This window comes from Panthera tigris, chromosome B2 (genome assembly GCF_018350195.1).
Source record: "Panthera tigris isolate Pti1 chromosome B2, P.tigris_Pti1_mat1.1, whole genome shotgun sequence".
Classification (NCBI taxonomy): domain Eukaryota; kingdom Metazoa; phylum Chordata; class Mammalia; order Carnivora; family Felidae; genus Panthera; species Panthera tigris.
Window position 1 is genome coordinate 66,209,541 of NC_056664.1, and position 27,982 is coordinate 66,237,522.

The window sequence follows — 27,982 nt, forward strand, 5'->3', positions numbered from 1 at the left end:
TCATTGATTCTAAACCCAGAGAAAATACTTTTGTGTTGTTTTATAATGTTCCAGAGAGAAATTAAAAAAAAAAAAAAAAAAAAGCATAAGATGGCATCTTTTTTTGCCCTCATTTCTGGCATTTACTTCCTGATTGCTCACTACCATAGAGGATTGTTGTCAATGTTATTTATTTTTTGGTTGGTAATTCCTTGTTTTACCAACACTCTAAACTGATGCTTTGAATAGAAATATAGTGAAAGCTACATATGTAATTTAAAATTTCTAATAGCTATATTAAAACTTAAAAAACAAAAAAGGTGAGATGAATTTTATACTATATATTATTTAACATTATATCAAATTTTATCAATTCAACATCTAATCAATATAAAACTATTAGTGAGATATGTTACACTCTTTTTCTAGTACTAAATCTTCAATATCTCTGTGTATTTTGCACTTATAGCACATCATCATTAGGATCAGCCATGTTTCAAGCAGTGGGCACCATATTGGACAGAGCAGCTCTAGACCATATGAGGGTTTATTTTTCCCTCATGCCTTTAATTTTTTTTTTTTTAAGTTTATTGTGAGAGACAGAGAGTGCGGAGGAGGGGAAGAGAGAGAGAGAGAGAGAGAGAGAGAGAGAGAGAGAGAGAATCCTAGGCAGTCTCCATGCTGACAGTGGGGCTTGAACTCACAAACCATGACGTGAAGTCATGACCTGAGCCTACACCAAGAGTTGGATGTCTAACTGACTAAGCTACCCAGGTGCTCCCAGAATAATGTCTTTGGATAGGGAAAACAAAACAAAACAAAAAAGACATCTGGGCAGAGTGCTAAGTTCAAAAGATTTTAGCTGTTTTCCTCCTCCATAAACTGAAGATAATAGTAGAAACAACTTCATAGGGTTTTTGTAAGGATTAAATAATGTAATGCATATAAATCACAGTACATGGTGGGTAGTAAGTCTCAATATATGTTAGCTATTACAATTTTTATTGTTAAGTTTGTTTTGCAAAATGAGCTTACCCATGCTAGGAACTCCCTTTGACTTTCATTATACCTTTTTAAAAATACATATCACATTCTCTCTGGAGTTATGTAGTTAGTAGTTGGCTGTGTAACTGTCTTAGTTCCCTTTTAAGACTTTGGGTTTCCTAGGAGCTGGGACCACATCTTATTTACCTTTGCAGGCTATGCAGCTCCTAGCATCTGTTCTTTCACTGTGCTTATCATGTTTCACAGTGCCTTATTATTTTGGCCTTGGTGAGACTACTAAGGTGAGAATTACAAGTAGATAGAAATATAGAGGGAGTAAATATTTGAATGGAGGACAATATTTGAACCACTAAATTTAGAAATATTAAACCTTATAACAATTTTTGGATGAACAGTGTGGTCCTATAAAATCATCATTTCTCTTTCCTAGCTTTTTCGATAAAATAAATAATCAGTAATTATCATGATTATTGAGTTGTATTGGTAATTGAAATGTTTTATTCAATATTTTGTTTTGTTTTGTTTTTTGCCAAACTTGACAATCATCTGAGAATTGATTTCTGAGGGTTAATTTAGAAATTCTTTGTCACTTTATGGGTTTGAATCTCTAGGATTTAGTAATTATTTTCTTTAAATTGTATCACATTATTATTTATAAAGAAACTCTTCACCATCTGGAGATCTTTTCCTCATACAGTTATGTGAGTTAAATTCCAATAACCATTTTTTTTCTCATACTTTGTAACTTATACAAGGGTATCAACTAAACTTAGTGACTTAGGTATAATTATTTAAGGAGGAATGTTAAAATATTTTTAAAAGATATGATTGATAGAAAAATTTCCATTAAGTCTAAGGTTTCAGGGTGCTTTGGTGGCTGTCGGTTAAGCATCCGACTTTGACTCAGGTCATGATCTCATGGTTCGTGGGTTCGATCCCTGCATTGGGCTCTGTACTGAGAGCTCGGAGCCTGGAGCTTGCTTCAGATTTTGTGTTTCCCTCTCTCTCTCTGCCTCTCCCCTGCTTGCACTCTGTCTCTCTCTCCCTTTCTCTCAAAAATAAATAAATAAACACTAAAAAATTTTTTTTTAAAGTCTAAGGTTTCTCTCCACTCTATTCTTTTCTCCATACTTCTCTTTTTCTTTTCTTTCTTTCTTTTTTAAAAATATTTCTCTCTTACATTATCTTTTTGAAATTCTGATTTCAAACTTTATTACAAGGCTATCATAATCAAAATAGTATGGTACTGGCATTAAAAATAGACACAAAGGCCAATAGAACAGACTTGAGAGCTCAGGAATAAACCTTCACCTATATGGTCAACTAATGTTTGACAAGGGAGCCAAGAATAGTCAATGGGGAAAGGATAGTTTCTTTAATAAATGGTGTTGGAAAAGTGGATAACTATATGCGAAAGAATGAAATTGGACCCCTATATTACACTACTCACAAAATTTAACTTGAAATAAATTAAAGACTTAAATGTGAGACCTGAAACTGTAAAATTCCCAAAAGATCTCCTTGACATCTGTCATTGCAATGGTTTTTTTTTTGGACGTGACACCCAAAGCATAAGCAACAAAATAAAAACTTAAATAAGTGGAGCTATATCAAACTAAAATGCTCTGCATGGCAGAAGAAACAATCAGCAAAATATAAAGGTACCCTACAAAATTGGAGAAAATATTTGCAAACCATCTGTCTGGTAAGGGGTTAATATCCAAATATATATGGAACGTATACTCAATAGCAAAACTAAAACCAAGCAATAGTATTAAAAACTAGACAAAGGACTTGTGTAGACATATTTCCAAAGAAGACATGTAAATTGCCAAAAGGTACATGAAAAGATGCTCAACATCACTGATCATCAGGGAAATATGAATAAAAAAACCACAGTAAGATATCATCTCCCATCTATCAGAATGGCTATTATCAAAAAGACAAGAGATAAGTATTGGTGAAGATTGGAGATAAAAGGGACTTTCACACACCATTGGTGGTGGGAACATAAACCGGTACAGCTGCTGTGAAAAACAGTATGGAGATTCCTCAAAAAATTAAAAACAGAACTATATGATCCAGCAATCTCACTTCTGTGTATATATCAGAAGGAAATGAAAACACTATCTCAAAGAGATATCTGCACCCCCGATGTTCATTGCAGCATTTTTTTTTTTTTTTTGCAGCATTATTCACCATAGCCAAGATCTAGAAACAACCTAAGGAGCCATCAACAGAGAAATGGATAAAGAAAATGTGATATGTAACATATATAAAATGGAATATTGAAGTGAGTATGGAATATGAATGTGGAAGAATATGGAATATTATTTAACCATAAAAAGAAAGGAATCTGTCTTTTGTGACAACATGGATGGACCTTGAGGGCATTATATATTAAGTGAAATAGGTCACACAGAGAAACACAAATACTGTATGTTTTGCATATATGCAGGATCTAAAAAAGTTGAACTCCTAGAAATAGTACAATGGTGGTTGCCAGGGGCTGGGGGCAGTAAGGAAAATGGAGATGTTAGTCAAAGGGTACAAACTCCCAGTTATAACAATAAATTCTAATGTAATGTATAGCATGGGAGTATAATTAATAATACTGTGTTATATAATTAAAAGTTGTTGGGGCATCTGGCTGGCTCAGTTAGAGGAGTGCATGATTCTTGATCTCTGGGTTGTGACTTTGAGCCCCATGTTGGGTGTAGAGATTAAATAAATAAATAAACTTTAAAAAAAGTAGTTAAGAGAGTAGATCTTAGAAGTAATCACTACAGACATACACACACACAAAGGTAATTATGTGATAGGATAGAAGTGTTAACTATTGTGATATTCATTTTGCAATATATACATGTATCATATCAAAATTGAACACCTTAAACTTATATATGCTATATATCAATAATATTTCAATAAGGCTGAAAAAAATTCTTTTTCCTATATCATCTATATGTACCTCAATGTTATCTCTCTAAGATATAAATCTGATTTTTAAAATTTTAAATTAAAAAAAAGCCTTTCAGTGGTAGCTTATTGCCTAGGTCTTCACATTTTTGATTGTGTACTCCATCAATAAAAATTATGAATATGCACCCAACACATGTATTTTTCTTTATAACACACACACACACACACACACACACACACACACACACACTACGCTCATCAAACACTCAAAATGTAAAAGGATGAGAAAAGATAAATATAAATAGATGTTGTGATTTTTCCTGGAATAATTTTACATATGCTCTTGGGTGAGTGCACCCCACTTTGAAGACCATTTGTCTCTAGGATAAAATCCAAATTCTTTGGTATACAACGCGAGACCTTTACAAACTGGACCCTGTTTCTAGTCTCATCTACCACTTCCTGCCATCTGCTCTATGCTTTACACATTGGACTACTCACTGAACCTTATATGTACAATGTTTTTCCTTGTGTTATTCCCTCTACCTATTTGCTTCTTTTGTGTATAATGAGTTATTTGTCCTTAGACTAAAATGTCAGCTTTGATTTCTTAACAATCTCTCCCTTTTCCATTTTTTATTATAGCAAATTGTATTAGAGTTATCTAAGACAGTATGATAATATGTGTCATTGCTTAAGAACAGGAACCTTGTCTTACTTATTTTTCATTCCCCATCCTAAGCAGAGAGAACAGCTTAAGAAATATTTATGAAAAAAATATTTATGGAGCTTCATATTATGTGAGAGGCCCTTTCCTGGTTGCTATGGGAGTCTACAAGATGTATAAACATGGTTTCTGCATTCAAGGAGTTTTTGAGTAAGACGTACCTCGAAGGAAACATTTATCAATTATCGTCCAAGAGAAGTATAAATATTTCTCTAACAATTATGAAAGTTAGAGGATGTAGTTTTTATTTATATTTTCTAGAGAGCAAGTGGTATATGATTAATATATTCCAGAGGAAGAGCAATAATATTTTTAGGAAGGAATTTAAAAAATGGATAGTCTGGACATACTTTCCCATATCCTGTTAACTTTAGGCAGCTGTACTGTCAGATGTCCTCAGATAGTGATCAAGACATAAACAAAATAAGACAGGTAAATATGCAGTTTTCTGTCATGTTTATATGCTAGCATGCACTTAATTGTTTTCACAGCAGAGTTAAAATTTCCTAGTGCTTTATAACCTAGTAATTGGGTAATTCTTGGAACATATCCACAGATGTGGGTATTATTATAAACATTTTTAAAGAGGGGAATGAATGGATGGCAATTGAATGAAGTGATTTGTTCAAGATCAGTGAAAGCCACTATTACAATTCAGAGTTATTGCCTTTTCTGGTATTCAAATCCTAGGACCACAAGTCTCCATAGTTCCTTTAATTTTCTACATTTTATATGTTAACTTTCCATCTTAAAACTTTTGGGTACAGTTTCACTTAGTTGTAGAAGTCATTTCAATGATAGGTATATAGTATGTGAAGTTGTCAAATGCTGATTACAAATCATATGATATTTTCTTTATCAATCTTCTTTCATTGCCTTGTTGTAGGGGAGCCAAAAAAGCAGCTTTATTAAAAAAAAAAAAAGCTATGAGTAATGTTGCCTCTGGGAAAAGCCTGTAAAAAGCTGATATATAAAATTTAAATACTTGGAAAGAAGATATGTCATAGTTTTATCTCTTTAACTTCAAGGAAAGTAAACCAAATTTTGCAAGTGTTGTGAAATATCAGTGGGGCAGATAGTAAATCAGCTGGCTAAACACACAAGAAGCGCAAGAAACAGAATGACCTTCAGAAATAAGCTAAAAGTGCATGCAAAGCAACTTGAAATTGAATGACTCAGGCAGATTAGAAGATTAAGGTTCAAATCTGTTCTTCTAACTAATATGTGAAGCCACAGCTCTGTTGAGTCAGCCCTTCCTGGTAACCCTTTTGGTCAGAATTCTGTCCACACATACATTCATTCTGAGTAAGGAAAGATATACTGGCTTAGAAAATAACTTGTTATTTTATAACAGAAAATAAAATTTGTGATCAATGGAATATTGACATTAATAAGTGTGAGGGCATCATGATAACCTGCTATTAGTACAGCAATACCTTATTTTTCCAAAGGATGTATTTCTAGAGTTTTATACAAAGCCAATCATATTTAAGATGACACATGCAAGTTTGCTATTTTTAGAGAGACTATGATTAATCCTTTAGTCGAGGGATAGCTGAATTTTCATTTTTTATGTATTCTATTAATAGGGAACACTTACTGGTTTTTCTCTTCCAGTAATTTAAGTGGGGACAAGCAGTTATGTTTAGATTATCTTTCTAAATAAGTTCCTTAGGAGTAAAAATTGCAATCTGCAAATCAGTTGGTGAGATGATTCCAGTTCTATCAATAGACCCCTTTTAATGTTGTGGAAACAAGCAAACAAACAAACAAACATACAAAAAAATAGCAAAGAATAGAAATCTAATAACAACAACAAAAAGAAAACTCAATCTGCAGAATGTGATTGATTCAATCCCCAGCCCCAAATAAAAGCCAACAGTAAGACACATAATTAATGAGCTATGTAGTGCCATCCTTACATATAAAAGAAAGCACTTAAACCAGGTCTCAGTTTTAACTTACAAGAGGTGGCTATAAAATAATGAGATTTTATAAGAGAGAAATTTAAGAATAGGTTCTTAAGACAGTTTTAGGGGAAAGTTTCCAAAGTATTTTGAGGGATAGGAAAACTGGAGAAAAGCTTTTAAATCTGTTAAAATTTACCTTTCCTTTTACATTAATGTGTGTTTATTTGGAAAAAAAAAATCCCAGTAGCCTCTTGATTTATTGTTACATTATTGCCTGTCATGTAACCAAACTGTTGGCTTAGCTACTGTACTGTCAGCAGAGGCAGACCCCATACAACACTTCCTGGAGGAGGGCATCAGTGAATTGATAAGGAATAAAAGATACAAGGATACAGGGAGTAGAAGGTGGAGCCATGGGAAGGACTTTTGCCTGAAGGAGAAAAGATGATCAGAGTAAGGGCAGAAACTAAGGTTGTTAATTTCTTTTTAAATTTCATTTCATTTTATATTACTTTTTTATTGTATTGTATTGTATTGTATTGTATTGTATTGTAAGCTCTATGTCCAATGTGGAGCTTGAACTCATGACCCTAAGATCAAGAGTCACATGCTCTACTGACTGAGCCAGCCAGGTGCCCCAGGGTTGCTAATTTCTTAAAACAACCCTGTGCCAACAGTGCTTACGAGTTAGAACCTGTGGTAAAAACACACCTACCACCACTTTGGTCCAATGTATTAGGAAACAGAAGAAACTAATGCTCAGTACCTGTTATGTGTCAGACACGATGGTAACACACATATTATTTAATTTTCAAAGCTTTCGTAGGTTTTGGTAACAATATTCTCATTTTATAGCTAAGGAAACCTGAGCTCAGACAGAGGAATTTACTTAAGCACAAGGATTAGAATGTGTGTTTGTATTTTTCCAGACCCCATGCCGTCTTCCAGTGGATCACCTATGTAACTTATTCTTAGGGTGCTAAAATTTGCCTGGCTTAGGTGTTAGTCAGTTTTTTGGCCCATCATCTGAACCCATCATCAATGGGAAGGGTCTGAGGGTGGAGTTAATTGTTATGCTAGAGAGGGTGTAGTGTTAGAACTAAGGAGGCTAGATTCTATCAAGTCCAAGGATTGGAAAAGGGAACCCCAGAGGATTAGAAGGCTGATGGACATGAATACGAAAACAAACAAACAAACAAACAAACAAAGGTAAAAGAACTTTTAAAGACACTTTGTCCTAGAAAGTACCAAGTGGCCTGTAAAGGATATTTTTGAAAACAAAGCTCAGTTTTAGTATACACATAGAGAGCTGTAAAAAAGTGGAGCAGGTTTGGACTGGAGTAGGTGCCTGTCCGCTGACCTCATTACTTCTGATAGCTTTAATTGTATCTCAGAGTCATTGTTTTTATTGTGGACATTTTCTGATAAGTTAAGGAACAGGAATGAACAAATTGAATGCTATGATGCAGGTTTAAGGAAGTTAACGCTTTTATACCTTTGTAAAGCTTGGAAGAAACTTTCAGTGATAGCTTCAGCTGTGTCTCAGGTTTTTTGTTGTTGGCTTTTTTCTGATTACTTACGCAAAGGAATGTATAAATTGAATGCTGTGATGCAGATTTAAGGAAAGTCCCCTATGTTTGGATTAGTTTGCAAGTACAACATTTGAAAAAGAATACCAGTTACCACCCAATCATTCCCACCCTGTCCCTGTTCATCACTGTGTAGCAGGTGGTCCTATTTGAAAACCTAGACTATGTTCTAATCCAGTCTCCTATGCCCTTTAGTTATGAGGGAAACAGATCAGCACAATCCTTAAAAACATTTTAAAGTACATGCCAAAAATTCTTTTCATTGTGAAAAACTTCAAACATGCACAAAAGTAGACAGAATAGAATAATAAACCTCAATTGACTATTTATGTAACTCTGATGATTACCAATATTTTGCCAAATTTGTTTCATCTATCTCCCATTCTACCAACTTGTGTCCCCTGGTCCTCCTTTCCCCCAAAACCATCATTGGACTATTTTATAATGTTTATTTATTTATTTATCTTGGTGGGGGGCAGAGAGAGAGAGAGAGAAGAGAGAGAGAGAGAGAGAAGAGAGGAGAGAGAATCCCAAGCAGGCTCTACACGGTCAGTGCACAGCCTGACATGGAACTCAATCTCACAAACTGTGAGATTATGACCTAAACTGAAATTAAGAGTCAGATGCTCAACTGTTGAGACACCCAAGCACCCCATCATGGGACTATTTTATTCTTTCTTTCTTTCTTTCTTTCTTTCTTTATTAAAAAAATTTTTTTAATGTTTATTTGATTTTGAGAAAGAGACAGAGTGTGAGTGGGGAAGGGGTAGAGAGAAAGGGAGACACAGAATCTGAAGCAGGCTCCAGGCTCTCAGCTGTCAGCACAGGGCCGGATGTGGGGCTCAAACCCATGAACCATGAGATCATGACCTGAGCTGAAGTCAGACACTCGACTGACTGAGCCACCCAGGTGCCCCACCACTGGAGTGTTTTTAAGCAAATTCCAGATATAATTTCATACATTTCAGGTAAGGGCTTAAAAAATAATGATGCCATGATCACACAAAACAAATCGTGCAGTAATTCTTTAATATCATCTATCATTCATCCATATTTAAATTTCCTCAGTTGTCTCAAAGATATCTTTTTATAGCACGTTTAGTTAGAATCAAAATCAATAAAATAATTTTAACTGAAATTCATCGATATGTGTATATGTCTCTCTTATTTAGAAAATTAATAGATTTTATTTATTTTGTTTTTTAATGTTTATTTACTTTTGAGAGGGGGAGCATAGAGAGAGAGGGAGACACAGAATCCAAAGCAGGCTCTAGGCTCTGAGCTATGAGCAAAGCCTGATGTGGGGCTTGAACTTACAAACCATGAGATCATGACCTGAGCCAAAGTTGGATGCTTAATTGACTGAACCACCCAGGTGCCCCTAGATTTTATTTGTTAGAGCAGTTTTAAGTTTGCAGAAAAATTGAACAAAAGCATAGACAGTTTCCATATTAGCCCCACTCCTCAATCTTGCTCACCCCATCCAGTTTCCCCTATTATTAACATCTTGCACTGGTGCATTTGTTACAATCGATGAACCAATGTATTACTATCAACTGAAGTCAATAGTTTACATTGGGGCTCACTTTTTGTGTTGTACAGTTCTGTGGATTTTGACACATGCATAATGTCATGTATCTACCATTACAGTATCATACAGAATAGTTTCATTGCCCAAAAAAAGTCCCCATTCTCCACCTATCTATTCCCCGACCCCTCTTTCCCAACCTCTGGCAACCAATGGTATTTTATTTTATTTTACCTTTTTTTTTTTTTTTTTAGTTTTTTAACCAGTGATCTTTTTACTGTCTCTATAATATTGCATTTTCCTGAGTGACATATAGTTGGAGTCATATAATATGAGGTCTTTACAGGCAAACTTCCTTAAGCATTTAAGATTCCTTTACATCTTTTCTTGGCTTGATAACTCACTTCTTTTTATGGTTGAGTACTAATCCATTGTATTGGATGTGTCATAATTCGTTTATTCACCTATTGGAGGACATCTTGGTTGCTTCCAAGCTTTGGCAATTATGAATAAAGCTGCTATAAATATGTATTACAGTAATGAGGCATAGAAGCAGAAAAAGGTTCACCTTCAGCCCAGAAGGCTGACCCTGCAGTTTCATTAAGGATCAAATAGGTACTGGCTGCTATATTCTTAAAGGGTCTCATGACTTCCTGTACATTTCACCGATAGTTAATATCAAGCTGAATTATAAGCTCCAGAGAAATGTTGCAAAAGTAGTTTTATAAATAGAAATTCGAAGAAGACATTTATCATCTAATACTCCCTGCATATCCCCTCCCCCTGAGCACTAAGCATATAACTACCAGCTTCACACAGCAAAAGGACAGCACTTTCTGCCCACAGGTCCTGTCTCCATGCTACCCAAATAAACTTACTAAGTTGCACTATAACACGTCTCAAGAATTCTTTCTTGACCATTTGTTCCCAACCCCACTTCAGCAGGTTTTTCTGTGGACTTCAGTTTTCAGCTCATTTGGGTAAATACCTGGGAGCACGGTTGTTGGATCACATGGTAATAGTATGTTTAGTTTTGTAGGAAACCACTGAGTTGTCTTCTAAAGTGACTACCATTTTGCACTCCCACCAGCAATGAATGGGAGTACCTGTTGCTCCACATCCTCACCAGCAATTGGTATTGTCATTGTTTTGGAGTTCAGCCATTCTAATAGGTCCGTAGAGGTATCTCATTGTTTTTTAGATTTGCAATCCCCTATTGACATATAATGTTGAACTTTCTAAGTGTCTCTTTTTTCCCCCTCTGTAACAGTTCTATACCTGTCTCCTCTTGTCAAGTCATTTATTTGCTAACGAAACCAGCCATTTATTTTGTGGATTTTTCCACATTCTGACAAAATCATGATTGTAAGGTACATGGCTTTTTGATAGAGATTTTGTGTCATCATCTTCATGTTTGAAGAGAACACATACAAAAGATTGTATTGGATAGAAAGGTTTTAAGATTCTACTATATTTTACATATTAACACTGAAATTTAATATTTTTAAGGGCACCTGGGTGGCTCAGTTGGTTAAGAGTCCAACTCTTGATTTTGGCTCAGGTCATGGTCTCACAGTTTGTGCGTTCAAGCCCTGCGCCAGGCTCTGTGCTGGCAGCATGGAGCCTGCTTGGGATTCTGTCTCCCTCTCTCTCTCTGCCCCTCACCCACTTGTGCTCTGTCTCTCTTTCTCTCAAAAATAAATAAACATTAAAAAAAAAAAAAATATTTCATTTAGTGAAAACCATAAAATCTAATGCGTATTTTTATCGCTAAACTTCCCATGTCATATATATATTTTGGGATTGATAAATTGTTATCAAGATGCCTAGTATTTCTATGGAAACTGTCCCTCAGTCTAGGTAAACTTGCTGGTGCTGCTCAGATCAATTCCTACACATAAGGGATCTTTTAAGTTCTTTATCACATTGCAAATGATAGGAATAGTTCCTTCTGCTGTCTCCTGACCAGGGTTGATGTATATTAATTAACTTATTAACAGTGTAATAATTTGGATCTTGTGTAAGTTCAAAAGGAATACAAAAACAATACCAAAGCATCACACAGAAATATACATGGAACTTCAGTGTTGCCTAAGGAAACCCTGCATTCTTGTAATTGGATCCTTGAGAATGAATGGAATTGCTGGAGATAGTTTCAGCTATCTTGAGGAAACAAAATTGCACTAGCAATTATTTGCTCAAATCTTAGGAAACTTGAAAACTTTTCTGACAGGAGCTGGAGAAAAGTAGGGAAAAATAAATCTTTTCTTTTCTGATAGTTCATTATAAACCCAGTATGTGTAAAACAAACAAACCTGGGTATCCTGAAAGTAGAATTTAGAAGTGCTATGTCAGTTGGGAAAGCACGTGACTCTTGATCTTGGGGTTGTGAGTGTGAGCCCCATGTTGGGTATAGAGACTACTTCAAAGAAATCTACAAAAAAAAAAGAGAAAGAGGGTGGCTCAGTTGGTTAAGCATCCTACTTCATCTCAGGCCATGATCTCATGGTTTGTGGGTTCGAGGCCCTCATGGGGCTGTATGCTGTCAGCCCGCTTTGGATCCTCTGTCTCCCTCTCTCTGCACACCATCCCCCCACCCCTCGACTTGTTCTCCCACTACCCCCCTTGCTCGTTCTGTCTCAAAAATAAATACACTTTAAAAAAAAGTTAAAAAAATGCTAGCGCATTTCTTTCTCTTTTCTGTAGTAATCAATGGAACAATAGCTGTTATGGTTTCTAGATATGGCTCTAATTGTAGATTTTTGCTATTCCTCTTTTTTTTTTTTTTTTTTTTGAGTTGCAATGGTTTTAAAACAATTTAGAACTGACATGTTTATCATCCATAAAATGGAATTAATACCTGGCTTCAGTTTAATGTCTACTACAGTTTATTGGGTGGTTTCCTGTGCCAGGTTCTTTATCTTTATGGCTCTTCCCAGGTATTATCTCTATTTGACAGACAAGGACCTTGAGGCTTGGAGATGGTAAGCAGTTAGCTCATGGACACAGATGGTAAGTGTTGAGGAAGGATCTGAACCTAGGTACTACCTTCTCAAATTCATAAGTTTATCTGAAGGTTTAAGTAATATACAAGATGGCAAAATATCCAGAGCAGGGTAGTGTTCCATGAATGCTGATTCCTATCCTCCTAAATCGTGAGGAAGAGAGATGCCCTTTCATGTGTATTTTCCTTTCCTCCCTTTTTTGCACTTAAACATGTGAGATCAGTTTTTTACTAAGCATTATCTTAAACTGGGCCCATTTTAATAAATGATTTACAGTCAGCAAGTAGAGAAAAATTTTTATGGCATAAAACCAAAACAAAAAGTAAAAACAAACAAAACTCCAATATATGAGAGGGTAGCACTGATTAATTCCAAATTAGAGACTATCATCATCATGGAGTTTTGGGTTGATGATACTTTTTTTTTCCTAAATATTTTATTATGCTTCTCTTAACAATAAGGACATTCTCTAACACAATCTCAATACCATTATCACATCTGAAAATGTTATCAATAATTTCATAATATCTTCTAGTGTCCAGTCCAAATTCACTTTTCCCAACTATCTCAAAGGTGTCTTTTTTTATTTATTTATTATTTTTTAAAATTTACATCCAAATTAGTTAGCATATAGTGCAACAATGATTTCAGGAGTAGATTCCTTACTGCCCCTTACCCATTTAGCCCATCCCCCCTCCCACAACCCCTCCAGCAACCCTCAGTTTGTTCTCCATATTTATGAGTCTCTTCTGTTTTGTCCCCCTCCCTGTTTTTATATTATTTTTGTTTCCCTTCCCTTATGTTCATCTGTTTTGTCTCTTAAAGTCCTCATATGAGTGAAGTCATATGATTTTTGTCTTTCTCTGACTGACTAATTTCACTTAGCATAATACCCTCCAGTTCCATTCACGTAGTTGCAAATGGAAAGATTTCATTCTTTTTGATTGCCAAGTAATACTCCATTGTATATATATACCACATCTTCTTTATCCATTCATCCATCAATGGACATTTGGGCTCTTTCCATACTTAGGCTATTGTTGATAGTGCTGCTATAAACATGGGGGTGCATGTGTCCCTTCAAAACAGCACACCTGTATCCCTTGGATAAATGCCTAGTAGTGCAATTGCTGGGTCATAGGGTAGTTCTATTTTTAGTTTTTTGAGGAACCTCCATACTGTTTTCCAGGGTGACTGCACCAGCTTGCATTCCCAAGGTTGATGATGCTTTTTGAGTGCATATAATCTAGAGGTAAATCTATGAAAGGGCCATGAATGGTCCCTATCCCAGATGACTTTGCATGAATAGGGCTCCAGATTTAGGCCTGGGCCTGAAATTCCTACTCAACACTACTCCAGAGTCTGCCTGGTGGCTTGCTGTTCCCTACAGCTGCTATTTCTGGAGAGACCTGAAGTTGGGAGATCATTCAAGTTTATCCTGAGAGTCCCTGGTGTTGGTTCAGAGTAACCTCTTTTCATACCACAGGTCTAAATACAATGGAAAATATTTTGGAATAAATAACCTAATCTTACTTACAGGTTTTTTAAGAAGTAACCTAGTCTTACTTACAGTCTCTAAGAAGTATGAGTGAAAGGTATTTTTAGGATCCTTTTGTTCTAAGGTTGAGCTTGGCATTATTTGAGGTTATCTTCAATTTTTATTGAAGGAAATTGAAATTCTTTTGTCCACCCTGATGTCTACAGTGATGAATATAAGACTACTCAAGATCAGTATGGTAATCCTAAAATCTCTGTGGTCTCATTTTTTGTGTCCTTCATAGCATTCTACAAGGCTGAGCCAATCATCTAACTGTGGCATAAGCTGAGGATACTGATAGTCCATTTCACTGATGTTTAAGCAAGTAACATTGAAACAAATGTTTTATTTTTATTTATTTTTATTTTTTAATGTTGGTTTTTGAGAGAGAGAGAGAGAGAGAGAGAGAGAGAGAACCAAGGGAGGGTCAGAGAGAGAGGGAGACACAGAATCCAAAGCAGGCTCCAGGCACTGAGCTGTCAGCACAGAGCCCGACACAGGGCTTGAACTCACCACGAGATCATGACCCGAGCTGAAGTCAGATGCCTAACTGACTGAGCCCCCCTGCACCCTGAAACAGTTGTTTTAAGGAAACTCCTAATTATATAACAAGTATAAGAGTTACATTTCTTTATTATTGGAAACATCTTGCCATAATAATTTTATCAATAACTTTATTGCCATGTCACATTGTAACAGGAATGTCTACTTCCCTTTTTTTCCTTATTTTGACCCAGGAAGCGTGGACTCTGAGGCACAGAAAAGGATGAGGTAGATCATGTGGTGACTCTAGTAACATGTTGCATAAACTGCTATGACCACTAGGTGGCAGGCTGATGCAGAATGGCAGCACCCTGGGTCTCGAGGTTGTTAAAAGTCTGGCTACTTTTCTGGCCACTCGCATGGTGGTAACCATTTGCAGCAGGCTTTTCCTAGATTCAGAATGAAAGTCAAATGAGTTCTGGCATCTATCACTTTATGGACCTGTAGTCCCAGTTACCATCCCTCCTGATTTTTACTGTTAGACCTTAACATTTTTTTTTCATGTTTATGTATTTATTTATTTTTGAGGGGGGGGAGGGAGAGAGAGACAGAGAGGATGTGCCCACCGGGAAGGGGCAGAGAGAGAGAGAGAGAGAGAATCCCAAGCAGGCTCCGCACTGTCAGTGCAAAGCCCAATGTGAGGCCTGAACCCATGAACCATGAGATCATGACCTCAGCCAAAATCAAGAGTTGGATGCTTAACCAACTGATGTACCATCCAGGCACCCCTCTGCTTTTAGACCTTTAGGTTGAAAAGAGTAAGAATCCTATTCCAGATAGTAGAGCTGTTTCCTAACTATCCTAATGTGATTTCAGGGCCCTTTACACAGACATCTAGAACTCAGAGGCGTTGCTGTAATATTCTGAGCCTTTTATTAAAATTCACATAACCCTGTAATGAAAATGTAAAACATTACAGAATTCAGAAGTGGTGACGAGAATTGTAAAGAAGGGCTTATTAACTACAAGCTCTGGAGAGACACTGCAGCCCTGACAAAATTACCTTTCTTTTCAGTGTTTATGAGATGTCAAAATGTTTCAGTCTAAAGTGGCTTCCAGTCATCCATCCTTGGTTGGGATCCAGTTCTTCTCTTTTCTGCCATACACCTTCCTGCTTAGCAGTGGTATTGACTCCCATAGTGGCATTCAGTGTCTCAACTAAGACAGAGCAACTTTTGTCCCCATGTTTCTTCAGATTGGACAAAGTCTATTTTTGGCCCAAACTGATCTGCCTTAAATGATCTCTATGGGAGTGATGTTGTCTGGTTCAGTTACTGCCTGTGATTCTTGAATCTTCTTAGACTCTACTCTCCTTTCCCTCAACTCCTGTGTTTCATGGCCCTATCTCTGGCTCCAGTGCTAACATATACCCCTCAAGAGTGGTAGCTTGTATTCTTGCTCAGAATTCCAACTCTGCCTTGTTCATCCTGTCACCATGTTACTGGCTTGTCTCTACTGCTAGCATCCAAACTTCTTGCCTATACTACTCTTCTATTTCAAGACTCTTGATGCTGTCACCATTGAGTCAATTCAACTCTACTTTTTCCACATCTCTATGGTTACTTGATGGAAAGTAATTAATAGGAAATGCAAGAGACTCTGCAGACAAACTCTTAGAACAAATAAAAGTTCAGCAGGGTTGCTGAATATAAGATTAATACACAAAAATTAATGGTATTTTTTATACCATCAGTAACCCATTAAACATTGCAATAAAAAATACCGCTTACAATAACATCAGGGACCATGAATCTTTAAAATTTTTTTTAACATTTATTCATTTTTGAGAGACAGAGACAGAACATGAGTGAGGGAGGGGCAGAGAGAGAGAGAGGGAGACACAGAATCTGAAGCAGGCTCCAGGCTTTGAGCTGACAACACAGAGCCCAACGTGGGGCTTGAACTCACGGACGGTGAGATCATGACCTGAGCTGAAGTCGGACACTTAACCGACTGAGCCACCCAGGCGCCCCTGAATCTTTTTTTTCCCAATGTTTATTTATTTTTCAGAGAGAGAGAGAGAGAGAGAGAGAGACAGAGAGAGAGACAGAGAGACAGAGCATGAGTGGGAGAGGGGTAGAGAGAGAGGGAGACACAGAATCAGAAGCAGGCTCCAGGATCTAAGCTGTCAGCACAGAGCCCGATATGGGGCTCGAACTCACATCACAAACCATGAGATCATGACCTGAGCTGAAACCAAGAGTTAGACACTTAACCGACTGAGCCACCCAGGCGCCCCAGGGACTATAAATCTGACAAAGGATATGCAGACCTTTATGGAGAAAAAGCAAAAAATGTTATTGTAAAACATAAAAACATAAATCTAGAGCTATACCATGCCCATGGATGGGAACATTCAATTTCATAATGGTGTTGATGCTCCTTAAGTTATCTATAGGTTAAATGAAATTCAAATAAAAATGCCACAACACTTTCTGCCATGGAACTAGACAGACTCTAAAGTCAATATGGAGGAGTAATAGTCAAAGAACTGCCAAAAGCAATTCTGAAAAGGAACTAGGAGAGGTGATTTACATATTAGACATTAAAACTTAATATAAAACTATATTAATTAAAGCAATGGTGTCTGGTCCAATGATAGATAAATAGGTCAGTAGAAGAGAAATGAGAGCTTAGAAATAGACTGAAGTATTTGTGGCAGATTGATATAAATATATTAGTTAGAATTTCTTTCTGTGAGAGACAGAATTCTCAAAATGGCAATGGCTTAAACAGGATAGATGTGTATTTCTTTCTCACCTATTAATGCAGAGGAAGTGAGGGAGCAACTTTTTATACCACTTCTTATAACTTTTTATACCACAGTGCATGGCCAAATTTCCTAAACTCAACTAATGGCTCAGGATGGTTCCTCCAGCTCTAGCCAACATGTCTGTATTCCACCAGAAGAAAAGAGGTTTAGGAAGGAAGAAGGTATGTCTCCTCCCTTTGGGGACATTTCCTGAAGTTTGCATACACTACTTCCTCTAACAACTTGTTGGCCAGAACATGGCCACATTCTGCTGTAAGTAAGGCTGGGAAATGTACTTAAGTCTGAATGCCCAGGTTTCCAGTTAAAATTTTTGTTACTATAGAAGGAAATGCAGACAAAATACTGAAGAACTAAAAGTCTGTTCAGGTGGCAATACAAATCAATTAAACAAAGAATCATTATTTAACCCATTTATTGGGACAGTGGATTCCTATGGAAAAGTAAAATCAGATACCTTCCTCACACTGTATGCAAAGAAAAAATTTTTATGGATTAAAAATCTAGACGTGAAAAAAACTAAGACTACTTGAAGAAAATATGGGAGAATATCTTTTTGACTTTGCAGTAGGAAGAGATTATTTTTTAACAGAAGGCACAGCCCATGAAATAAAAGTGTGACAAATTTGCCCATACCATAAATACAAATTTCTGTACCACAGAGGAGAGAATAAACAAAAACTAGAGAGACTGAGGGAAATATTTGTAACTTATACATTAGGATAACATTTCAGTCCAGCACACATAAAGTTCCTACAAATCTGTGAGAAAAAGACAACCTAATACAAACGGGAGAAAAGATCTCATGAGGCCATTTATAGAAGATGAAAATTAATATGTGAAGATGTACTCAACCTTACTAGTATGAGTACTGAGTGGAAGGGTGTATTCTAAATGACGATGATGGTTGCTTCTGGACAGACAATGTCAAATATCTAGTGAGGGAGAGGAAGAGAATGGAGGAGAGAACAAAGAGGTAGGTGTTGAACTTGTCAGGAGTTGTCACATAATTTTTTAAGTTAAAAAAAGAAAGGAACAAAGCCAAACCACAAAACCCTCTCAGTTGGGTTTTTCTCAACTTTGCCCACTCTTGGACGAGACACACTGTCTATTTATCCATTAGTCCCTGTGTGTACAAAAGAGAGTAGAAGGAACAGTACTCCCTGCATCATCCTGGCCCCTTGCCATGGCTGAGAAGGTTGACCCACCATTTGTGTAGAAATCCTGTAGCTCCAATTCTCTTTGATGCTATATCTCTATGAAGGGAAATGCAGGCATCTTATCTTGACTTTTGAAGAAGAACCCTGCTCATTTCTTTTCTTTGCTCCTGCAAAAGGAGAGCATGCCATGTTCCTTGTCTTCAATAAACTTCTGCTACACTGACTCCTCAGGACATACAGGATACCTAAGTCAATTTGTTTTCTCTCTCTTGGCAGGCCATCCTCCCAGCTAAAGCCCAAGAATTCTTGATGAAGTATCCAGTGGTCCTGATCCATGGGTTGTGCCTAGCTAATTTAAAAAGAAAAGGAGGGTCACCTGTGTGGCTCAGTCAGTTGAGCGTCTGACTCTAGATTTCAGTTCAGGTTATGATCCCAGAGTCCTGGGATCGAGCCTTGCGTCGAGCCTTGTGATAGGCCCCGCGGTGAGTATGGAGCCTGCTTAAAATTCTCTCTCCCTCCCTCTGCCCCTCTCCCCCACTTGCATCTGCTCTCTCTATAAATAAATAAAAAAATAAATAGAAGAAGGAAAAATTAATAGGGAAAAAAGGTAGTATGCAATAATAAATTATTTCAGTAACTGAAAGAGGCATCTGAATGAAGTCCTCATTAATATACGATTTTTTAACGTATTGAAAATGAAAATGTCATCTTTCTGTAAGAGACTAGTTCAATGGTGCTAGAGTACCAGGCCCTATAGGAGTCAAAGTATATATTTGGTTCCAGTGAAAGCAAGGAATTGAGAACAGCAGCTGTGTGGCTCTTGGGCCAGCTGACCCTGGGAGGGGAGCAGAAGCCAAAATGAGCTAAATATGTATGAATGCACACAGGCTCAGGCTGAGTCCTGAGGTGGGAACTGCATGACAAAAGCAAGTCTAGCTTTTATGGATGAACTGAAACTAAGATCTGGAGGCAGGTCAGCCTCCAGAAACTAGGCACTACAAACCCAAGGATATGGTTGGCTTCGTGACTCATTTCTGTTTTGTTTCCATTTCAAATCATTTTTATTTTTGTACATTGAATACTTGGTTTATATTCTAAATATATTAGAAACAGATTTATGTAATGCTATTTACACAGGTTTTATTCTTTTCTGTTATACAATTCCTTTTTCCAAAAATCTGTGTTTTGATAAAAGTTCAATAAGCAAACACATTTTAGCACATGGGAGTAAATATATCCTTATAACATCCCTTGAAGCTTGATTGGATGAAACTTATGATTAAACTATGACGGAGGGGGGCAGGGCGCCTGGGTGGCTCAGTCAGTTGAGCATCCAAGTCTTAATTTCGGTTTAGGTCATGATCTCATGCTTTGTTTGTGAGATTGAGCCCCTGGCATGGGCTGTGTGCTGACAGCCTGGAGCCTGCTTGGGATTCTCTCTCCCTCTCTCTCTGTCCCTCCCTGGCTCACACACATTCGCACATGGGCACACACTCTCTGTCTCTTGAAAGAAAGAAAGAGAAAGAAAGAAAGAAAGAAAGAAAGAAAGAAAGAAAGAAAGAAAGAAAGAAAGATAGATTAAAAAAAATACGACAGTGGAAATGTATGCCGTAATCAAAAGAAAAAATATTGAAGAATGGGTGGAGAACTTGCTTTCTCATTGACCTCAAGGGTGTGCTGGTTTTGTGGGGGCAAGACAGGATGTGAAAGATCACCTTTCATGTTCTGGACAGGCATGAGAGAGAAGTGGCAGTGGGAGAGCTTTGAGGCAACAGTAGGCTCGCCATACAGCTTGCCAACCTCGCCCAAGGGGAGAATCCCATGGGGAAAGGCTTGACAGGCTGGCGCTGACTCAGGAATTCCCTCCCACAAGGAGATGAACTGATGGGGAAGGAGGCATTTGGAGCAGTCTAGGGCTGCTACAGCTGCTTACTAGTGCGCTCCAGATCCAGGTACCTTGTACCTATCTTTCCTTCTGTTCTCCTCAGGTGGCTTTCATCCTCTGAGTTGCAAGGTCTGATGCCTGCGTTCTGGGCAGGTTGGAAGCAGACAAGCCAAGGGCCTGCTCTCTTGGGGTGTTGCTTTTTTATTCAGGGAGAGAATGCATTCTCTGCAGTCTTTTTTTTTTTTATACACACTCAAATATATATTTATTCATGCATATTCCTATATATAATTGTTCTTACAAGTCTTTTTTTGAATGTATCGTCGTGCAGAATTATGTCACTTGGCCACGTCTAGCTGGATTGAAACTAGAAAGGTGTATTTTACCTTTCCAGCTCTGAAAAAGGAATATATGGCAGAGGGAGTCACTGGATCACTTTTTGGTAGTCAATATACAGTGTTCATTTCTAAGGTTACACAGGTGCCAAAAGTGAACAATGAAAATGAAAAGCAAGGAGAAGCCAAGAAGTTAAAATGTTGGTAACAGAACAAAACAAAGTATTAGGTCAATGTAACAATTAACCTTTGGTGTGCATATACTACTGGTGAGGTTTAAAAATCTTGACACATAGTGTGAAAACAATTACATATGCACATAGTTTAAAGATTCAGATAATTCTACAAGACTTGGTAGAAAAACAAAAGAAAACCCAGCAATCCCCATTACCTACAATTGTCTCTTTCTAGAGGAAGTCATTTTAAACTGAGAATTTTCTTTCCTTGCATTTCTAGTTCCAGTTTCATCTTTCCACTGGCTCTCCATCTGTTCATTGAAGTCTTACCTAAGTATCTTCCTTAGGCTGTGGTAATTTAGGACACAATTTTTGGTCATAATTTTCGTTTTCTCTGTGATGATATTTTTCTGGTGAGTTTTATTAGCTATTTTTCTGTTTAAGTCTTTTCCTTTTTTTTTTTAAAGTTTATTTATTTTGAGAGAAAGAAAGGGAGAGAGAGTGTGCACATGAGCGGGGGAGGGGCAGAGAGAGAGAATCCCAAGCAGGCTCTGTGCTGTCAGTGCAGAGCCTCATGTGGGGCTTGAACCCACAAACCGTGAGATCATGACCTGAACCAAGATCAAGAGTGAGATGTTTAACTGACTGAGCCACCTAGGTGCCCCTTAGTTTTTTTCTTTTAAACTGATTTTTTTGTTTCTTCGTATAAATCTTGTTTTGGTACAAAAATATTTTCATTATGGAAAATTTTGAACATATACAGAAGTAGAGAGAAGAGTAAAATGAATCCCCATATACTCATCATTCAGCTTCAACAGTCATCAACTCACAGCCGTATAATTCCATCTTTGCCCCACCTGCTTATCCCTTCCTGTATTGTTACTTTTTGTAGTAAAATATACATAACATAAAATTTACCATTTTAACCATTTTTAAGCATAATGGTCTTTGTCATTAAGTACATTAGCATTGTTGTGTAACCACCACTACCATCCATCTCCAGAACTATTTCATCTTCCCACACTGAATCTCCCTACTCGTTAAACAATAACTCTCCATTCCTCCCTCTCCTCAGCCCTTGGCAACCACCAGTGGAAGGTACTCTCTATCCCCATAAGCTTGACTACTCTAGGTACCTCATACAAATGAACTCATACAACATTTGTCCTTTCATAACTTGCTTATTTCCCTTAGTTAGCATGATATTTTCAAGGTCCCAACCTGAGCATGAATTTCCTTCCTTTTTAAGACTCAATAATATCCCATTGTAAGGATACATCACATTTTATTATTTATCCATTCATCAAGGACACTTGGGTTGCTTTCACCTTTTGGCTATTGTGAAGAATTCTTCTGTGAACAAGGGTGTACAAATATCTGTTTGAGTCCCTACCTTCAACTCTTTTAGGCATATGCTCGGAAATGGATTATTGGATCGTATGGTAATTCTATGTTTATTTTTTTTAGGAGCTGCCATACCATGTTTCACAGTGGCTGCACCATTTAACACTCCTACCAACAATGCACAATGCACCTTTCAACAAAGGTTTCTACACCCCTTTCTAATACTTGTTATTTTCTGTTTTGTTTGTTTTTGTTTTTATAATTTTTTAAAATGTTGATTTATTTTTGAGAGAGAGAGGGACAGAGTACGAGCTGGGGAGGGGCAGAGAGAGAGAGGGAGACACAGAATCTGAAGTTGTGCTGACAGCTCAGAGCCCAATGCAGGGCTCAAACTCATGAACCAAGAGATCATGACTTGAGCTGAAGTCAGACACTTAACTGACTGAGCCATCCAGACGCCCCATGTTTTTGTTTTTATAATAGCCATCTTATAGGTCTTGAATTGGTTCCTGTGTTATTTATGAAGCAAATCCCAGATGTAATATTTCACCCACAAATATTCAATATGTATTTCCAAAAGATAAACACCCTTTTAGAAAATAGAACTCAAAAAAAGAAAATAGAACCCCAATGTAAATAATTAATAAAATTTTTTAAAGTATCATCCATTATCTTGTCAGTATTCACAATTTCAACCATTCAGAAACATAATAACTTCTTTTTTAGGTTTTTGGTTTGTAATGGAACCAAATTTTTCATAATATATTGCTATTAGTTGTCTTTTAAGTCCCTTTAAATCCATAGTTTCCATTCTTTTATTTTTCCTTGCAATTTACTTGTTGAAGAAATTAGATTGTTTTATAAAGTTTCCTGTGGTCTGAATTTTGTTAATACATCCATGTAGTATTTAATATGATCCCCTATATTTCCTTGCAAATTGGTAGTCGAATCTAGAGGCTTGATCTGATTCGCATTCAATTTTTTGGCAAGCCCACTTAGGTGGTATGGGTTCTTCTACTGGGAGACATACTATCTGGATGTCTCCTTTTGTGATACTTAGTAGGCATTTATGATCATTGTTTAGGTCTGCATGATCTATGGTGGTTGCTATTAGTCACATGTTGCTTTTTACATTTAAATTAGTTCAAATTAAATAACATTAAAATTCAGTTTTTCAGTTTTACTAGCCACATGTCAAACGCTCATAACCTTGTGTTGCTCATGGCTACTGTGTTAGGGCAGATGCAAAGCATTTCTGTCATCACAGAAAGTTCGCCTGGGCAGCACTGGTCTAGATCTATTAATTCATTAAGGGTGTGTTTCGGTGCTGCTCTAATTCTCATATTCATTTTACATTTATCAGCTCAAAAACTTGTATAAGGAGAAATGTCCCCATATCTACTATTTAGTTACCCAGTGATACAGTTTGTATAGGAAAGGCAGAATAAAGCTTAATTCCTTCCCTTTAGTGAGGTCGATTCTGTAAGTTATAGATCAATATACCATGCTTGTATCGACATAATTATGTAATTATTGTTTACTGCAGACCCAACTAATGAATTACAGCTATACTTCCCTTTTTATTCAGTTTTTTTTTCCTTGAGCATCTAATTTACTTTACCTTTTATTGCATTATCTTACAATATTGTTGTCTCAATTTTCTCCCCCAATTTTCCATCGTGTTAATCTATTCTATTAAGATCTCCCTTCCCCCTCTCCCCCCTTGAGATCTTATTCTTAGAATTCTTCCTGTTGAAACTTCTTTCTTCATTGCTGTTTGGGGTTATATATACTTTTTCCTGAGTCTTACAACTTCCTTTGTCTTGGCTTTTTAAAATTGGTTTGCTAAATATGTCTTCCTAAAGTAACTTCCTAAAAAGAGTTTGTGGAAGACAAAGTTTCGGAGCCATTCCATTTCTGGAAATATTTTTATTCTATCTTCACTCTTGTTTGATATTTTGGTTGGACATAGAATTCTAATTTTAAACTCTGTACTGTCATATAGAAAGTTAAAGATATGTCTCATTATTATTATCCCTAGTTAATTTCAATATCATTCCTTGTTTTCCAGTGGACAGGGATTTTTTTTTTTCTTTCTGTTCTTGGGTAAAAAAATTCTCAGGGAATATTTTGGTGTTCTGTGCAGCATTCTATCGATATAGGTCTCAAATAGATGATGTATATAAATTGACATTAATTTCATATATAATATTTCTGAAATGTTACAAATTTGAGTGTGTAAAAATTGAACAATGAACTCTAGGATGTGGTGTGTGCTCTAAATCAGCAACTAATGTTTCTCCTAAAGCCAGTTTCACTGGTCTGAGATTAAAGGGGTGGAAATAAGAGTGGTTCCTCTTTTACCTCTAGTGATCCACTACTGAAATTTTTGCTTCCAATTCCAGAGTAACATTGGGCTCTGCTGGTGTAGAGGTCTTGGTTTCCAAGAGAGCACTACTTCTAGTAGGGGACTGCAATGTTTCAGCTAAACTGGTGGTTGAGATTGCTATCCGGTCACTTGGGGCTCCTCATGTCAGTGGATCAATAGCCAAAGAAGAGGTTACTCTATCTATTGGCAGGAGTGAGTGAATGATCCTGCTTGTCAAGGAGTTGCCACCACACACTGAAAGTCTGGAGTATTTCTAGAATGCAGAAGATATACTGGGGCATCTCTTAGTTTTCCCAGGTCCCATGATTAAGATCAATAGAAAACAATACGATATAGGAAGAACTGCTAATGGCCCAGATCCTTCAGGAATGAAGATTTGGGTCACCTCACCACACAAACAACCATGCAAAGAAGTTAGGTGCTTTTTGAGAGCAGAGAAATATGTAGTTGAAGAAGGTAGTTTATAAATACCATCTACTTCCATGTGACCAGTAGCAAAACTGAGGACTGTACCCTCATTTCTCAAAGTGTATTTGCACTTCCTTCTTGTTTTGCTGTAAATACATTTGTGTACATATTAACCAAATATTTTTTTCTCCCTGTCATTCTTTTATCATATGTGTTAATAGTAGCTATTAACTTATACCTTGGTATTGTATAGGATCTCAAAGTGAGAATGTGATTCAGCTAGATGAGGCATGAACAAAGTCCAAAGATGATTAAAGGAATTTTGTATCCCCTTTTGGAAAGAGGTGTAGGTTGTGTTTGGTTGTATGAGGGATAGTTGTCTCATGCTAAGTGAAAGTATGACTTTTCTATTGTCTTTTTTTGTTTGTTTTTTTTTTGTTTTTTGAAGTTAATAGCGTTAAAAGGAATAAGACACAGATGTCAAGTTGATGAGGCACAGACTTTGGTAGCTTTGTACTGTGGCAACTTATCTAAGATGGAGCTAAATTTCTCAGAATTCCCCTCCCTGTATGGTTCTGAGTTGGAGTTGGTTGCAAGAGACGTTCTGTGTGAACTTGGAAGCCAGTAGTGAAGCAGAAACCATATTGCTTACTCTCTGAAGGTCAGTGCAAGGTGTTAGGCAGGTGAGCCACTTGCTCTCATTGTTACTGATCTGCTAAATCACTTTGTGGGTATGGGGTGGCAATGGGGCCTATGTTTTTTCAGTTGTTAGATCTCCTCCTTGAACTTTTCTGACTTCTGGGCTAAGTGCATATGTAGCTCTTGGTGAAAGATGCCAGCTTCTCTTGCAGATTACCCATGACAGCACAGTTGGAGGTGCTAAGAGAGACCTGGGTTCCAGTTCTCCCTCATGTTTCCTTGTTCTTGTCCACATTTAGCTCTCCCCCATGCCCACCCCCCCCCCCCAGCTGACTTAGAGCAACTTTAGGTTCAACACTAGACACAGAAGCAATGGCTGCTCCACCAGCTGCCATGATTGCGTAGGATCAGTCTCATACTGGTTCTGCTTTCTCATTGAACCACACCCTGAAGATAGGTCAGGAGGGACACAGGAGCAGTGGGGAATTCTTATGCCAAAGGCCATTCAGTTTTCATGGGAGGAACACACATATTTTTTTTAGTATTAAAATTCATGAATTTTATTCAGAAGAGTTTCTAAGATGCTCCCTTACTCGCTACTTAGTAACACAATACCATTTTATTGTTTTCTTCCAAAATGAAAATGACAATTGTATTTATTATGGAACATTTGGTAGATACAGGTAATTACCAGGATACAGATAACATTTTGGTGAATATCCTTCAACTCTGTCTTTAGTGCATATATCTATAATATATATGTATACATAAACACACTTTATTTTTATGAAAATGGAATCATATTTAGATTCTGTTTTATAAAACAGGTTCTCTATCCACACATCAGCATATCATGAATGTTTATCTCTAGATAATTAGTCTCCAATTCAAGAACTTAATTTTTAATTACTTTGCAGTGTTCTGTTGCATGGATATACCATAATTTATTCAAGCCAATCCCTTATTTTTAGCCTCAGATTATTTTCAATTTTTCTTCATTGATTAAAAAAGCCTCTGAGATGAACAGAGATAATCCTTTTAAAACATTTTTAAAAATTTTTTTTTTAAGTTTATTTTGAGAGAGAGAGCAGAGGAGGGGCAGAGAGAGTGAGGGAGGGAGAGAGAGAATCCCAGGGATGCTCCATGCTGTCAGAGCAGAGCCCGATGTGGGGCTTGAACTCACAAACCGTGAGATCATGACCTGAGCCGAAACCAAGAGTCAGACGCTTAACCGACTGAGCCACCCAGACGCCCCTTTTTTTTTTTTTTAATTTTTTTTTAAGTTTATTTTGAGAGAGAGAGCACAGGAGGGGCAGAGAGAGTGAGGGAGGGAGTAAAACATTTTTATTGAGTGCTCTGTACCATGCCTATAGTAGCTTCATCTCTATGCAAATCTACATCACTAAATTTCTGTGTGATTAAGCTTTTCAACAAGTGTGTATTGAAAGAAGGAAGGCATAAATAGAGAGGTACATTTGTTTAAGATTGGCACAGATTTAATTTTATAAAATAACTAGGTCAGCGGTGCCTGGATGGCTCAGTCAGTTAAATGTCTCTCTCTTGATCTCCACTAGGTCATGATCTCCCAGTTCATGGGTTTGAGCCCCACAAAGCCTGCTTGGGATTCTCTCTTTCTTCCTCTCTCTCTGCCCCTCTCCTGCCCTTGCTCTCTCTCTAAATAAATAAACTTAAAAAAATAAATAACTAGGTCATTCTAAACTTTTCTATAGGTCTTCTTGGAATGCAACATTTGGAGTCCCTCTTACATCTGCTTGCCTCTAGAACAAAGCTGAACTTGTTGATCCATCCCCGTGAAGTGAAGCTTGAAAAGAATTCTCTCCATGTTCCCAAATCCCTTTTTAAGTCAAAGTGCCTCCAAATTGCCTCTCCTTGTAGACCTTCTGTGACCCACAGTATACTGGAGAAAAGCAGAATCTCAGTCCCCATCCCAGAAATAGCGCTTGCATTTTCATGTGGTTCTCATACGTGTTAGAGTTTGAGAAGCACGGATTTAGAGCTCCAGGCTTGGCTCACACTTGACCCCGGTCCTCCTCGCTGAACAACAGAGGTAAGGAGACTAGACCAGCGGTAATAGTTATGTTAGGGACAGGATCTCTACCCAAGGATCCAC

At 37.2% G+C, this 27,982-nt stretch overlaps 1 protein-coding gene across 3 annotated transcripts in view; it reads left to right on the plus strand.

The window, feature by feature from the left end:
• The window catches only part of CD109 (CD109 molecule), a 184,414-nt gene that overhangs the window by 9,415 nt on the left and 147,017 nt on the right, over window positions 1-27,982 (plus strand). For all 3 annotated transcript variants that reach the window (XM_042986670.1, XM_042986668.1, XM_042986669.1), the window contains exons 2-3: window positions 3,174-3,277; window positions 18,952-19,157. The gene's annotated coding sequence lies outside the window, so the exon portion shown is untranslated. The remainder of the gene's footprint in view (window positions 1-3,173; window positions 3,278-18,951; window positions 19,158-27,982) is intronic.